Below are 15,746 nucleotides of genomic sequence, written 5' to 3' on the forward strand. Positions count from 1 at the left end.
TGTAATACCTCTCTGGCACCAGAACCTTAAATTTTTTTTTGGATTTGAAGTATTCTCTACAGTACTGTTAATGATAGGGCTTTATGCATACAAAGTTCCAACACCAGGGTTTCTGCTTCCCTCCATCATTGTCTCAGGATCCCCTCCTTACCACTTCCTTTGGCCTCCTTCGGTAATCTAGTTCTGTAAACCAGGATAAGGTTCTTTTGTCTTTGACTAGTTGTTATTTCCTACTAATTTCACTGTTTCTTTATATCTCACGAATGAGAGACCAATCAGTGACTTTCCCTCTCATTCCAGCTTACTCAACTCAGCATCAGTGATTCCCTTCAGAGAACCTTAACCTTAGACTACGGGTAGGTTGGGCACGGTGAGCAGGAGTTAGAGTGAAGCAAGGAGCCATGGGTTATAAAACAATACCCATCTCTTGTCTACAACAGCATTCATTAACTTTTATATATGTGAGGACTGGCACCTGTTTGCATACCTGTCCTCACACTGGCCACTCTGGTAGACCATTGATTTCCAGCCTTTCTACACACATGAAACAGACTGGTTGGTCTGCAATATATCTTCTTCATGACTGAAGGTAAATATAAAGAAACAAATGGAAGGAGATGTGTATAGTATGTGAACCCTGATCAAAAGAAAGTGGGAGAAAAACATGGAAGCAACTTACATGCCCATCATCGGATCAATTGTTAAATAATATATATGTATATATTCAAAGGAACCTAATAACTATATTAATTTCAGACAAATAGGCACAAATATGTGAGAATATTTATTTATCTTAATTTATTCTTTTATTGAATCACCATGTGGAAAGTTACAAAGCTTTCAGGTTTAAGTCTCAGTTATACAATGCTCAAACACCCATCCCTTCACCAGTGCACATATTTTACCACCAAGAATCACAGTATACCTCCCCACCCCCCCACCTCCCCAGTCCCCCATCCCGCCTGTGTAACTGATAAATTTCACTTTACTTTGACTTTACTTTGATTACATTCAATATTTCAACAAAAAACTCACTATTATTGTTTGAAGTTTCTCCCCCCAAAGTCAGACCTGCTGAAAAGGAAGCATTTGATAATTTGTTTTCTATTGCTGAGAATGAAGAGATATGAGGTTGAGCGGCCACACTGGCAGTCACACAGTTTTGGATTTCTGTATTTTAGTATGACATTCTTCAAAGAAATGGAGCAAATGCTCCTGAAATTCATATGGAACAATAAGCCCCCACGAATAGCTAAAGCAATACTTGGGAAAAAGAAAATGGGAGGAATCAGTCTCCCCAATTTCAAACTATACTACAATGCGGTAGTAATTAAAAACAGCATGGTACTGGAACAAAGGCAAAGCTGCAGACCAATGGAACAGGGTTGAATACGCTGACACCCCCAAATATATGATCATCTAATCTTTGATAAGGGAGCAAGAAATGTAAAGTGGAGCAAGGAAAGCATGTTTAACAAATTGTGCTGGGAAAACTGGACAGCTACATGCAAAAAAATGGGCTTAGATCTCCACCTATCACCATGTACAAAAGTCAGATCAAAATGGATTTAAGACCTCAACATCAGACCAGAATCCCTAAGGTACATTGAAGACAAGGTCGGCAAAACCCTCCAAGACATTGAAGCCAATGATATTTTCAAATATGACCTGCCACTGGCCAAGTAAGTGAAAACAGAGCTAAATAAATGGGACTATCTCAAACTAAGAAGTTTCTGCACCTCAAAAGAAACAGTGACCAAAATACAAAGACAGTCTACAGAATGGGAAAGGATATTTATGCAGTACCCATCGATAAAGAGTTGATATCAAGGATATACAATGCACTGGTTGAACTCCACAAGAAGAAAACTGCCGAGCCAATCAAAAAATGGGGTGATGAGATGAACAGAAACTTTCCCAAAGAAGAAATCCGAATGGCTAAGAGGCACATGAGAAAATGTTCAAAATCACTAATCATCAGGGAGATGCAGATCAAAACAACAATGAGATATCATCTCACACCACAGAGACTGGCCCACATCCCAAAAAACAAATGCAACCGGTATTGGCGTGGATGTGGGGAGAAAAGAACTCTCCTTCACTGCTGGTGGTTCAGCCCTTTTGGAAAACAATATGGACAAGTCTCAAAAAATTAGAAATTGAGCTCCCATTTGTCCCAGCAATACCACTCCTGGGAATATATCCTGGAGAGGCAAAAAGGTATAGTAGAAATGACATCTGCATTTCTATGTTCATTGCAGCATTGTTTACAATAGCCACAATTTGGAAAAAAACAGTGCCCAAAAACAGATGACTGGTTACAGAAACTCTGGTACATCTACACAATGGAATACTCTGTAGCTGTCACAAAACATGAAGTCATGAAATTTGCATATAAGTGGATCAACATGGAAAGTATCATGTTGAGTGAAATGAGTCAGAAAGAAAGAGACAGACATAGAAAGATTGCAGTCATATGTGGAATATAAAGTAGTAGAGATGTACAAGCTTGCAATGATGCAATTTCTGCCAGAAATTTCTGCCAGAAATGTGAGAATATTTACCAAGAATATGTGACAACACTTAGCTTGTATGCATCTCACAATAGGGCATTAAATTATGTAAGCCCCAAATGGACAAAACTGTAGGAAGAAATAGGTAGATCTGCTATTCTAGCCCAAGATTCAACAGTCCTCTCTTAGATATGAAACTGGGAGTTGGGGTAGTGCAGACTCCCAGGGTCCTTTGGTCATAAATACCTGGACATGTGCATATTCCAGGCAAATTCTTTGCCTAATGATTACTTTGTGGGATTAACTTTTGTTTCAAGCCTGATTCTATCGTGCTGTCTCCTAACCTGGTTTCTCCTTACTGGGATTAGAAGACCACATTCAAGTGCTATAGCAAGGTGTTATTAAAAATACATACATATGTGGGGCTTGAGGGATAGCACACACAGTAGAACACTTGCCTGAGCACTGCCAGGTCAAGCATCTCTGGACTGGGAGTAGCCCTTGTAAAAAATATATTGAGTTCTGGTTTCCAACTGAGAGTTAATTATTAGAATCTGGGGTGGATCAGGACATTTTTCTTTTAGACAAGATCTCAGGTAATTCTTCAAAGTGTGAACTTTGGAAGTTTGAGCATGATCAGAGTGGAATTCCTGTTAATTTCACTCCTAAGCCTTATTCCCCCCAAAAGAAAACAAAATGAATTATTCTTTTATTGTGACATTTTGGCTCCTGGTCAAGGCAGAAGTTATCAGGTGATAATAATTCATAGCAAGAAGTAAATGATTAGAAATCAGCTTTCAGAGGTTAAGTAAGCCTTTTGTTACTCTGAATTGATGTGCCATAGGAACTTTTAGATCTGAAGTTCTGAGCTGTCACCACTGGTTTCCTGATTTGCATTGATTGGCCTTTCTTTTGTGAAGTACTGACTTTCTTTTTCTAATCTTATTTTGGTAGGGTGTGGGGGTGAGTTCCTAGGGTTTATTCCTGGCTCTGTGCTCAGTGATCACACCTGGTGGTGCTCAGGGACTTTATGTGTTGCCAGAAATTGAACTTGACTTGGTCATAAGCAAGATAAGTGACTTACCCACTATACTATTTCTCTGGCCCTAGTACCAGCTTTCTGAAGCATGTGATACTTAATTTAATCAGAGTGCCCATTTCCAGTTCTGCTGAATATGTGCATCTCTTGATGGGTCTGAATATTAGATTCAGGAGACCCTGGAATACAATGCATGTTGTCTAAGCAGGATGAAATGGAAATCTATGCATGATATTTGTGCCATGTCCCAAATACATTGCATTCTCAGATATGTTCCAGACATTTCTGTCATCCAGGCAATGTGAGTGTATGCACATAATGTGCTCTTCTCTGTATGGATCCACATGTATGTATCATGTGCATATATGTTCTGTGATAATATTGTCACATATAAATATATAGAGGACTAGATAAATATTGTTAGTGTTTTATACAGATGGCTGTAGAACTAGAGAAGGCTTCATCTAGGAATGCTAAAGCAAATTTTCAGATTTTATGCTTATTATAGCTTTCTTTTTATAGGACATGTTATAAATTACTGGCCATGTTGCAACAGTTTTCCTTCCTTACTCCACAGTAGAAATCACAAAAAAAAACCCTCTAAGCTTTAAGTCTAAAATATTGAGAGGGAATTGCGAGTCCACATGGCCCTTGCTTTCATTCGTATGTCCTGACTGACTCTTTGGTTTAATATGAACTGTTACTGCCCACATCACACTGTTCCTCTCTGAGTGAGCAGGAAGGGATGGTGGTGTGGAAGTTTATTAGACTCATGCCCTACCCCAGGCAGGATGCTGAGTGCGTCACCAATTTCCCATGACACTTACTGATAGACTTTTGCCCTAATTCACAGTTGAGGAAAGTCAGGCCCAGGAAGGCTCATGGATGCTTTCAGATGACATTGCCAGGCCAGGATACGCATGAAGCCCATTCATGTCTCACATCACTGCTTCAGACAACAGGCCAAATTTCCTTCATTTTCTGATCCATGGAGACCAGTCATGTGACTTCCTAAAAATTATCTGCAGCTACACCAGAGACCAGAAGTCCAGTAATTAACTCTCAAAATGGCCTAGTTAGTAGCTTTCAGTCTTTAGTTTGGAGAGAATCTGGAAACTGAAAGCAAATTGCAAGCCCATGCCTTAAAGAATGAACAGCGTGAAGGAGCGCTCTGCTGCTGCCACTGCTTATCTCCGGCCAGACAACCCTTGCTGCACTAAAGCAGAAGTGATAAAGGGAATAGACAGCAGAGCGAGCTGCTCGTTTTACACATACTCCTTCATTTCCTTTAGTTCTAAATGTATCTCAGTTAGGTTAAGGGTCTCCTGAGCTGAGTTTGGGAGCCTGAGGCCACTCTTGATGGTGTTCAAAAGGCCACATTGTTCCAGGGGCTAACTTAGAGCCTTGATTATGCCAGGCATGCGCTCCCACCCTTCGCACTGTCTCTTTTGAGATCCCTTTATGTATTCCACTAAAGAGTGCTGTGCGTAAGGACGAAAGGACCAAGATACAGTTATTGAAGAAAGTCTAACCAAACCACCTTGTGTTACAGTCCATGCTAAATCAGTCTCTTGCTGAACAGGCAGAATTTATAATGTAGTTTAAGGTCATTTCTACTCATGTCCTTTGTTAGTAAATGCATTAAGCAAACCCTAGTCATTCTTTTTTATTGTACCAAAATTTTAATTTTCATAAAGAAGCATTTTTAGAATGAAAATTATTCCTGTCCTATTATACTTGAACCTTATATCCACTTTTAATTTTATATTTGCTGACAAATATAGCTATTGGTTTAGTGACCTGTGGCTCCTTATTTTTTTTTAAAAAAGTCAATCTGATGGACCTGGCAGCCTTGAAAGGGAAATTTGGGGCGGTGAGTATCATTTTCTGCTGGGTGGTGATGGGTTAACTGTAGGTCAGGCACAGAAGGCCCCAGTTAGAATGTGAGTGGGCTGTTGAAGAATGTAGCCAGCCCTGCTGTGGGAGGCAGCCACACAAAGGCCACAGAGTCACATTCCTCCTGGGCCACTGGGCAAGCCCCTTGGCTGCATGCCATTTGGCAGTGCTCATGGGAGTGGATTCTGGGAGTTCCTGGTGCAGACAAAAAACAGTGACCTGAGCGAACAAGTGGAAAGGACAGTGAGAAGTGATTTTGGGAGAAGGTTTTTGGTCATCTAAAGAACTAATCATCCGGGGTGAAGCTCGGCACCGAGTGGCAAGGAGTATGGTGGAGCCTTCAAACGTAGTGTTTTAGCTGTGCTCTTGCAGGCACGTGACATGGAACCCTACAAGATTTGGGAGAAGACAGCAGGAGTAACTGGGTGAAAGGTTCAGGTAGCAGATCATTTGGTGCCTGGTGAGGATTCTCTGTGCCTAGAGCTACCACAAGCTCTGTCTGAAGATTCCAGAGTTTCTCTGAATTAGACGGAGTCCCTCATGTAACTAAGCACTATCTCTCTTGAGAATGCTGTGCTACCAGCTAGTAAGCAAAGGTGTTGATGCTCTGCTGATCTTTACATAAGATTTTATTCCTGGGGGCCAGAGCGATAGCACAGCTGGTAGGGCATTTGCCTTGCACACGGCTGACCCAGGTTCAATCTCCAGCATCCTGTATGGTCCCCCAAGCACTGCCAGGAGTAATTACTGAATGCAAAGTCAGGAGTAACCCCTGAGCATTGCTGGGTGTGACCCAAAGAGAAAAAAAAAAAAGATTTCAGCGCTACATTCCTAAAAGGCAAGTGGAAACTTTTGATTAAAACAAGTCATATCATGGTGTGGAATTCTGAAAAATAATCCTAAAGGCAGCTACAAAGTTCGGAAATCCAAAATAAGGGGACTGCAAAATATCAGAAATTAAAGAGGCATTTGAATCAAAAAATGAGAGAAAAAGGAAGCCATTATTTCTTTAATGCCTTAATAGGTCTAAAGCTAATAGTCCTAGAAAGTAAACTAGCATACATTTCAAATGTTTAAAGTTATGTTAAATAACAGGTAACCACAAAGTTTATTAAAATCATGACCTGTGATACACAAAGTCAAAAATTAAACAGAATGGAAAAAATATGAATAGAGTAAGCAAAAATAATGATAGAAAGCAATAAGACAAATCTAAACTTTGGGTTTTTTTTTTTTCTTTTTGGGTCACACCCGGCGATGCACAGGGGTTACTCTTGGCTCTGCACTCAGGAATTACCCCTGGCAGTGCTCAGGAGACCATATGGGGTGCTGGGAATTGAACTCCGGTCAGCCACTTGCAAGGCAAACACCCTACCCACTGTGCTACCCTCCAGCCCTGATAAATCTAAACTTTGAAATTTAATCTTTTGACAGAGTTTTAAAGACAAATAATAGATTATTTTGGAGGGTAAAACAAGTCATCTAAACTCATTCTGAAAATGTACTAGAATCAATTCTGTTCACAGAAGTAGTAAACATTTGGGAGCACATGTGGTGCTAGTTCTCTCTTTTTTTTTTTTTTTTTTTTTTTTTTTTGCTTTTTGGGTCACACCCAGCGATGCTCAGGGGTTACTCCTGGCTTTGCACTCAGGAATTACTCCTGGCGGTGCTTGGGGGACCATATGGGATGCCGGGGATCGAACCCAGTTCGGCCGCGTGCAAGGCAAATGCCCTACCCGCTGTGCTATCGCTCCGGCCCAGTGCTAGTTCTCTTTTCCAGAACAAGAATATATTTCACCAACACGTTCATATATGGCTGCAAATCTTGTCGAAGAAGGGAAGGGGTACATTGAAAGTGGCTCCTCTGAAACATTGATACTATGGGGCAATAGGACAAGTGAGAAATGCACTGTTTGAAATACTTAAGCACCTCAGGGGGTTATTAAAGTACTAATGGATTCCAGTGACAAGGAAGCACTGCTTAGTGTGAACTTCAGGAACATCTTTGTGTATCAGAGACTATAGTGTCATTTTATTTTATTATTATTATTATTACTGATTTTGGAGGCACCCTCGGTGGTGCTCAGGGCTTATTTCTGGCGCTGTGATCAGGGATCACTTCTAGTGGACCTGGGGTACCATATAAGGTGCCAGGGATTGAACCCAGGTAGACCATGCACAAGATGATCTCCCTACTATTGTACTATTGTATTACCTCTCTAGCTCTCCAGTGTCATTTTCTGTGTCATAAATCTTACTTTTTATATCATGAGCAAGGCACCACATTCCTAGTGGGGTCAGGCAGATGACCTAAATGAAGTTAGTTACTCCTTCCGATTCATTGTTATGAATATGAAACCTGACTAGGTGACTCTTTGAGAGAGGCCAGCTTTTCAGATTTTAGGACAAATTTCCTAAATTTCAAACATTATCTTTTAAATGTTGAAGATGTGGTGGTTGATCATTAGTGCATTAACTTGGGCTTTAAACTTTAGTGTAAAGATAATAATTAAAAAAAAGAAATGTGTAAACACCAGTAAACATGTGAATGTTCACTAACTCCTTGAATTAAGTAAATTCAAGAATTTACTTAATTTACCCCAAACTTGTGTAAGTAAAAAGAATTTCGCTTTTATCATAATTTTAACAAGTTGAGGGGTAGATATATGAAGGGACTTAGGGATTATTAGTTTACTAATTACTCCTTTCATCCATACACAAGACATACATATACAGGTACATATATACTAAGTTTAGACTTCTTCAACATGATTCTCAGTTCTCATATCTAGTTTATGCTTAAATTTACTAAACTTATTATTTTATTTGAGATTCTGTGGTTTACAACAGTGGTTTCTTATGCACTTAATTCCAACACTGTACCCATCATCAGTGTATCTACTTCCCTCTCCCAAAGGCCCAGTGACCCTTCCTTCCAAACATCCCACCTAAATAGCTGTATGGAATAGTTCTCCCATTATTTTACCTTTGGTCCTTTGTTGTTATCTTGCTGAGTATCTTTAAGTCCTACATATGAGAGAAACCACTCTGTATCTGTTCCTTTCTTTCTGACTGACTTCACTTTGCATATCGTCTGGTTCCATCCATATTGTTGAAAATTGCACAATTTTGTTATTTCTTAGAGATGCATAGTATTTGAGTCATTGTGTATATATATACCACAACTTTCCCCACCCCCTTTTTCATTGAATCACAGTGAGATACAGCTACAAAACTTCATGTTTGAGTTTCAGTCATACAATTATGGAACACCCATCCCTCAACCAGTGCAAATTTTCCACCACCAATGTCCCCAGTATCCACCCCCTTTCCCAACCCTCCCCTGTATCTATGGCAGACAATTTCCCCCCTACTCTCTCTCTACTTTTTGGCATCATGGTCTGCAATATAGATACTGAGTGGCTATCAAGTTTGGTCCTTTATCTATTTTCAGGACACTTCTCTCATGCCAAATGATCCCTCTAACCATCATTGACTTAGTGATCCCTTCTCTATCCCAGCTCCCTTATCCCCCAGCTAATGAAGCACTCTTCTAACTATGGAGCAATATTCCTGGTGCTTGTGTCTACTGTCCTTGGGTGTCAGTCTCATGTTATGTTATTTTGTACTCCACAAATGAGTGCAGTCAGTTTATGTCTGTCCCTCTCTTTCTGATTAATTTCACTTAGCATGATACTCTCCTGAGTATCATCCACCTATAAGCATATTTCATGACTTCATCTTTTCTAACAGCTGCATCGTATTCCATTGTGTAGATGCACCTAAGTTTCTTTAGCCAGTTGTCTGTTCTTGGGCACCCAGGTTTCCAGATTCTGGCTATTGTGAGCAGTGCTGCAATGAACATACAGGTGCAGATATCATTTATACTGCTTTTTGGCACCCTTGGGATATATTCCCAGAAGAGCTATTGTGGGGTCATATTTCTAGCTTTTTTAACGAATGCACATATTGTTTTCCAGAAATGCTGGACCAGTCAGCATTCCCACCAACAAAGAAAGAGAATCCCTTTCTCCTCACATTGGCGCCAGCACTGGTTGTTCTTGTTCTTTTTGATGTGTGCCAGTCTCTGTGATATGAGATGATATCTCATTGTTGTTTTGATTTGCATCTCCCTCATGACTAGCGATGTAGAGCAATTTTTTTCATGTGCCTTTTGGCCATTTGTATTTCTTTTTTGAGGAAGCTTCTGTTCATTTCTTCTCCCCATTTTTTGATGGGATTGTTTTTTTTTTCTTGTACAATTTTACTAGTAAAATTGTATATTCTGGATATCAACCTTTATCAGATGGGTATTGGGTAAATATTCTTTCCCATTCTGTGGATTCTCTGTATTTTGATCACTGTTTCTTTTGAGGTGCAGAAGCTTCTTAGTTTGATGTAGTCTCATTTGTTTATATTTATTTTCACTTGCTTGGTCAGTGATGTTTCATCCTTAAAGATACTTTTAGCTTCAGTATCATGGAGGGTTCTACATATCTTTTCCTTCATGTATCTTATGGATTCGGGTCTGATATTGAGGTCTTTAATCCACTTTGACCTGATTTGTGTGCCTGGTGTTAGACAGAGGTCAGAGGTTTTTTTTTTTTCTTTTTTGTAGAGATCTCCAGTTTTCCTAGAACCATTTGTTGAAGTGGTGTTCCTTGTTCCACTTTATATTTATTACTCTTTTATCAAAGATTAAATGATCACATATTTGAGAGTCTGTGACAGAATATTCAAATCTGTTCCATTGGCCTGCAGGTCTGTTTCTAGCCCAATACCATGCTGTTTTAATTACTACTGCTTTGTAGTACAATTTGAAGTTGGGGAAGGTGATGCCACCATCTTCTTTTTTCCCAAGGATTGCTTTAGATATTCATGGGGGTTTATTGTTCAAATGAATTTCAGGAGTATTTTGTCTGTTTCTTTGAAGAATGTCATGGGGATCCTGATAGGGACCACATAAAATTTATATAGTGCTAGGGCAGTATTGCCATTTTGATCATGTCAGTCCTCCCTATCCATGAGCAGGTGGTGTGTCTCCGATTCCTAGTGTCCTCTTATATTTCTTGAAGTAGTGTATTGTAATTTTCCTTGTATAGATCCTTCACCTCTTTAGTTAAGCTGATTCCGATTTACTTGATTTTCTGAGGCACTATTGTGAATGAGATTGTTTTTTAATTATCTCTTTCTTCTCTTTCATTATTTGTATATAGGAAATCCATGGAATTTTGGGTGTTGATTTTGTAGACTGCCACTTTACTATGCAAACATATTGTTTCCAGGAGCTTTTTTGTAGTGTCTTTAAGATTTTCTAAATATAGTATCATATCATCTGTAAATAGTGATAACTTAATATCTTCCTTTCCTGTCTGCATGCCCTTGATATCTTTTTCTTGCCTAACTGATATGGAAAGATCTTCTAGTACTATATTGAGTAGGAATGGCAAGAGTGGGCATCCCTGTCTTGTCCCTGATATTAGAGGGAAGGATTTTAATTTCTCTCCATTAAGAATGGTGCTGCTATGTGTTTGTGGTAGAGTGCTTTGACTAAATTACCACAACGTCTTGACCTAATCATCTGCACTTGGGCATTTGAGTTATTTCCATGTCTTTGCTATAGTACTAAGAAACGATGAACATGGGTGTGCATATTTGCATTTCCCAAATCATGACTGATGCTAAGCACCTTTCCATGTGCCTGTTTTATTTGTCAGATGTAGAAGACTGCTGAAGAAGGAGGTAGTAATTGAAATAAGACTTAATATATTGAAATACTTATGCACCTCAAGTGGGTTATTAAAGTGCTAATGGATCCCAGCTACAAGGAAGCACTGCTTAGTGTGAACTTGAAGAGCATCTTTATATATGTTATATCTGAATATATCTCCTCACTGGTTTGAATGATAGTGAGCAGGGGTGAGCTTGAGAAGTAGGGAGATAGTAGGGCTGGAATTATTTTAAGTTCTGTTATTTATTGATGTTGAGGAGGCCAAGAGTAGGGATAAAGTATCTCTGATGTGATAAGAAAGGGCTTGGTAAAAATTTTCTGAGTTGTGTAGAAAATATGAGCTAGTAAGTGTTTAGTATTGGAGAAATCAGTGTTCATGGTGTTTGTGAAATCCTGTGCCCAAGAAACTGATGGATGATAGCAAGGAGAAGCAGTTGGTGATAAGTGAGGTTCTTTGTTATCAAAGATAATGAATTTGGCTTGTATCCTATTGGTTTATAGTTGAGACAATAAAAGGTTCTTATAGAACTTGGTCTCTGATGCTTCTTTGTATCCAAATCATAGTTGAGTCTAGGCACTGAGATATCCTGAAAAAATAACAAGCAGATAAAGGACAAAGACTCCTGTCCAGTTAAAATAATAGAGAGCTATCTGTAGTCCAGAAGAAGAAAGAATTTTCAGAAGTATGTTCTCACTGACACTCATTGCCTGAAAAGAGACATGATTGGCCCAATGTTATAGATAAGGATACAGGGCTGAGTGATGGGAAGCTGGTAAGGAGGTGAACCATCCTATGGAGATGATCTGGCTCCTAATAGAAGATGGGTAATGAAGGGAACAAGGGACAGCTGATGGTGACTGCATAGGATGAAAGAAAATAATTTCAAGGGATGTCATAGGGAACATTGGGCTCCTGAGGGGGTGAATCAAAGGCAGAGGGAGAGGCAAAAGATGAAATCTGAAAATAGAACAAATACTTGATTGGCTTAGTTAAAATGTGGAAGTCAGCAGTGGAATCAGGACAGGTCTTCAGGGCAAGTGAGATATCTCAAAGAGATAGAGCAGGTGCGAGAGACCCAGGCTTGATCTGTCTCACTTCATGGTCGCCTGAGCACTTATTGGTATGACCCCCAAATGAATGAGAAAGTCCAGAGTGAAAATGAATGAAGAAGCTACAGAGAGCAAAAGAGAGAGTGAGAAAGAGTACTTCAGAATGACAGGAATCTGAAATAAATCTTTTCTGTGGACAGAGTAACTGATGCCAAACAATGGTAGAACACAACAGATTTGAGAGGATGAACCAGTTTAGAAAGTTCAGTATTGTAAAGATAAGTTCTGTTTATTGTCCCTTGATCTGAACATTTTCTTATTACGCTTCATTAATTATAAATAGGTTAAAGGCATTGCTTTATATTTTCCAACTTTAAGGCAATAATCATACCTTACAGTTATAGCTTATCCTCTGAGATAACACCTAGAACATGTATTAATACACTGCAAAAGAAAACATAATAAACTCAGTACTGAAGCATTAGGATAGAATTTAACACTTGAATTTCACAAGGCTCACCCCATTTCCATCTCTGGCGCCACATATGGTCTCCTGGGCTCTGCCAGGAATGACTCCTGAGCACAGCTAGGAGTAAGTCCTGAGCACTTCTGGGTATAGTCAAAGCCCCCTCCCAATAAAATCACCAAATTAAGTGAGCACTAACCATTCTTATCTATAAACACTCAAAATATTATGCTATAATTTATATATAAGGTGTGAGTGATTTATGTATCTAGAGAAATAATACATGTATAAACTTGTTTTCTTTATTATTGATGGATAGTTGGGTGATTTTCAGTATTATTCTATTTCAAAGAAAAAAATTACTTTTACTCAAGAGATCATATTCAGTATCTCTATTGCATATGTGGTAGACTTTTCCTAAACTTTTCCTTGAGTGGAACTACTCACAATTTTATCTTCACCTTTACTCAGTATTGCCATATTGTTTTTTAGCTCACTTTTCTGGAAACAGCACATTTCAAAGTATTTTCAGCGCCTAGACAGATAGTATAGCAGGTAGGGACTTGCCTTGCACAAGGCCTACCCAGGTCAATCCCATATGTTCCCCAAACACTGCCAGGAGGAACTCCTGAGTGCAGAGCCAGGAGTAACCTATGAGCATCACTGAGTGCCCCCTTCCCCCCAAAATATGTTTATCAGTCTCTACTATTAAACGGTCATTTGGATTTTTATGAATATTTGCATGATCACATCTTTGATGGTCTTGGTGATTTTTTCTTCAATTAAATGCCTATCCATGACTCTTGTCCATTTCTCCTATAGTCATTTTTTTCTTTTTTCTTTTTGTTTATTTTATTTTTTTTAATTTTTTTTAAAAAATTATTGAATCACTGTGAGATAGTTACAAGCTTTCATATTTGGGTTACAATCACACAATGATCAAACATTCATCCCTCTACCAGTGCACATTCCCCACCACCAATATCCCCAGTATAGCCCCCTTTCCCACCCTCCCCCTGTCTCCATGGCAGACAATATTCTCCATACTTTCTCTCTACTTTGGGGCGTTATGGCTTGTAACATGGACATTGAGAGGTCATCATGTTTGTTCCATTATCTACTTTCGGCACACATCTCCCATCCCGACTGATTCCTTCAGGCATCAGTTTTTTAGTGATCCCTTCTCTATTTCATCTGCCTTCTCCCCTCCACTCATGAAGCAGTTTTCCAGCTATGTGGCAATCCTCCTGGCCCTTCTATCTATGTTCTTGGGTGTTAGCCTCATGTTATGTTATTCTGCACTCCACAAATGAGTGCAGTCCTTCTATGTCTGTCTCTCTCTAGAGTCATCTTTTTAAAAGTTATCACTGTATCACTGTCATCCCGTTGCTCATTGATTTGCTTAAATGGGCACCAGTAATGTCTCCATTTGGTCCCTGTCACATTCAGGGTCAGGGGAATGAGGCCCATTATTGTTACTGTTTTTGGCATATTGAATATGCCATGAGTAGCTTGCCAGGCTCTGCCGTGAGAGATTCTGCATCGCTCTCTTCCGGGAGCATTGTTTTATAGTCTCTGGGTCTTGGCCCTTGATGAGATTACATGGCGCCGGGGGCTGTTTGTGTGTGTACCTGCCAAGCTACTGGAAAGAAAACTGGGGATCTGGGTGGAGTAGGCCCAGTCCCAATCCAAGCAGGCTTGGAGATCTCAGCCACGGGTCCCACATACCTGGCTTCCTCTGACAGTTCCTTCATGGGTGAGGCTTATTCGAGCATGTGGAGAGTGGTCTAGGGCATGGCTGTGGCTGGGTTCTGGAGGTTTTCAGCTGCCAGGGCTCTGCTTGGGGCGGGGAGGGGTGCTGGTGAAGACAGCCTGGCACAAGGGCAAGAAATTCTGCCTGAGCAATAGTGCAGCAGGTAGGGCATTTGCCTTGCACACAGCTGACCCAGGTTCAATCCCCAGCATTCTATATGTTCCCCCAAGTACTGCCAGGAGTAACCCCTGAGCATTGCTGGGTGTGACCCAAAAAGGAAAAACAAAGGTCTACTTAAGGGACCCTGTATCACAGCTCCCTGCCTTTCTTTCTTAAAAAGTTATAAAGGCATTAAGTAAGGCATATACGTATCATTTATCTATATATATATATGCATCTATTTGTCCAAGTTCAAGAGTCAACTCATGCAAACGTGAACTGATGCTTTTGCTTTTCTGGCAGAAAAATCAAGTTTATTGCCTGTTCTTAATCAGTTCCTGAATGATGGGGTTTCTCCACATAGAGAAAAACTAAGTATGTTATTAAAGGTTCATTGTTAATGCATTGAGAGCGATACTTTTCTACACAAATAAAACAAGCACATTTATTTTCATCTTCTGCCCTCTGGACGACCCCTGAGATGGCCCATTCTGTGAAGTTAATACACTCTATCTTCCTGTAGTGTTGTGAAATATACCTGGCTGTGATAGAAGCCAGCACTCTCCTTTTCTCCAGGAGGCACCAGTTTTCCTGAGCTGTGCAGCCACTTTGGTTGCCCCTTCTCCCCCACCCCAGGCTGTGTTCCATAGGCCTCACTTCTAGGATTGGGAATCCATAGTGTGACTGTGGCCTGGGAATCTACATTTTGAACGAGTGTCCCAGGACATACCTCTATCTAAACAACTTTGCAAACTCCAGCTCAAGTTCCATTGCTGGCATTTGAGATTTAGTGGGGAAGACCCTTTGCATAAAAAGAAAAGAAAAAGAAAAGAAAAGTTCTTTGGCACCGCTTTGCTTGGGAAGCAATATAATGAAAGGAAAATCAACTTTCTCTAGAAAGATTTTTTCTTGATATGATACAGCCAGCTCATCTTTCTGCTCAGGAAGTTTGTACCAGCAGACGCTCTGGTACTTCACTTTTGGGGGATAACACTGACCCATATGATTATTTCCTCCTCTGTTTAATGCTGATGCCAGGGTACTAATTTCAAGGTGCCCCTCCTGTGTGCTCAGAGCACCTGGACCAAACTATGTCATGCTCATTATTCTGAATTATTATAATAACTGCCTTGTCTCCA

General features: G+C 39.9%; 1 protein-coding gene across 3 annotated transcripts in view; it reads left to right on the forward strand.

Moving 5' to 3' along the window:
* The window catches only part of FRMD3 (FERM domain containing 3), a 318,111-nt gene that overhangs the window by 105,446 nt on the left and 196,919 nt on the right, over nt 1-15,746 (forward strand). The window lies entirely within an intron of this gene.

The sequence above is a fragment of the Sorex araneus genome, chromosome 1, assembly GCF_027595985.1.
Source record: "Sorex araneus isolate mSorAra2 chromosome 1, mSorAra2.pri, whole genome shotgun sequence".
Classification (NCBI taxonomy): domain Eukaryota; kingdom Metazoa; phylum Chordata; class Mammalia; order Eulipotyphla; family Soricidae; genus Sorex; species Sorex araneus.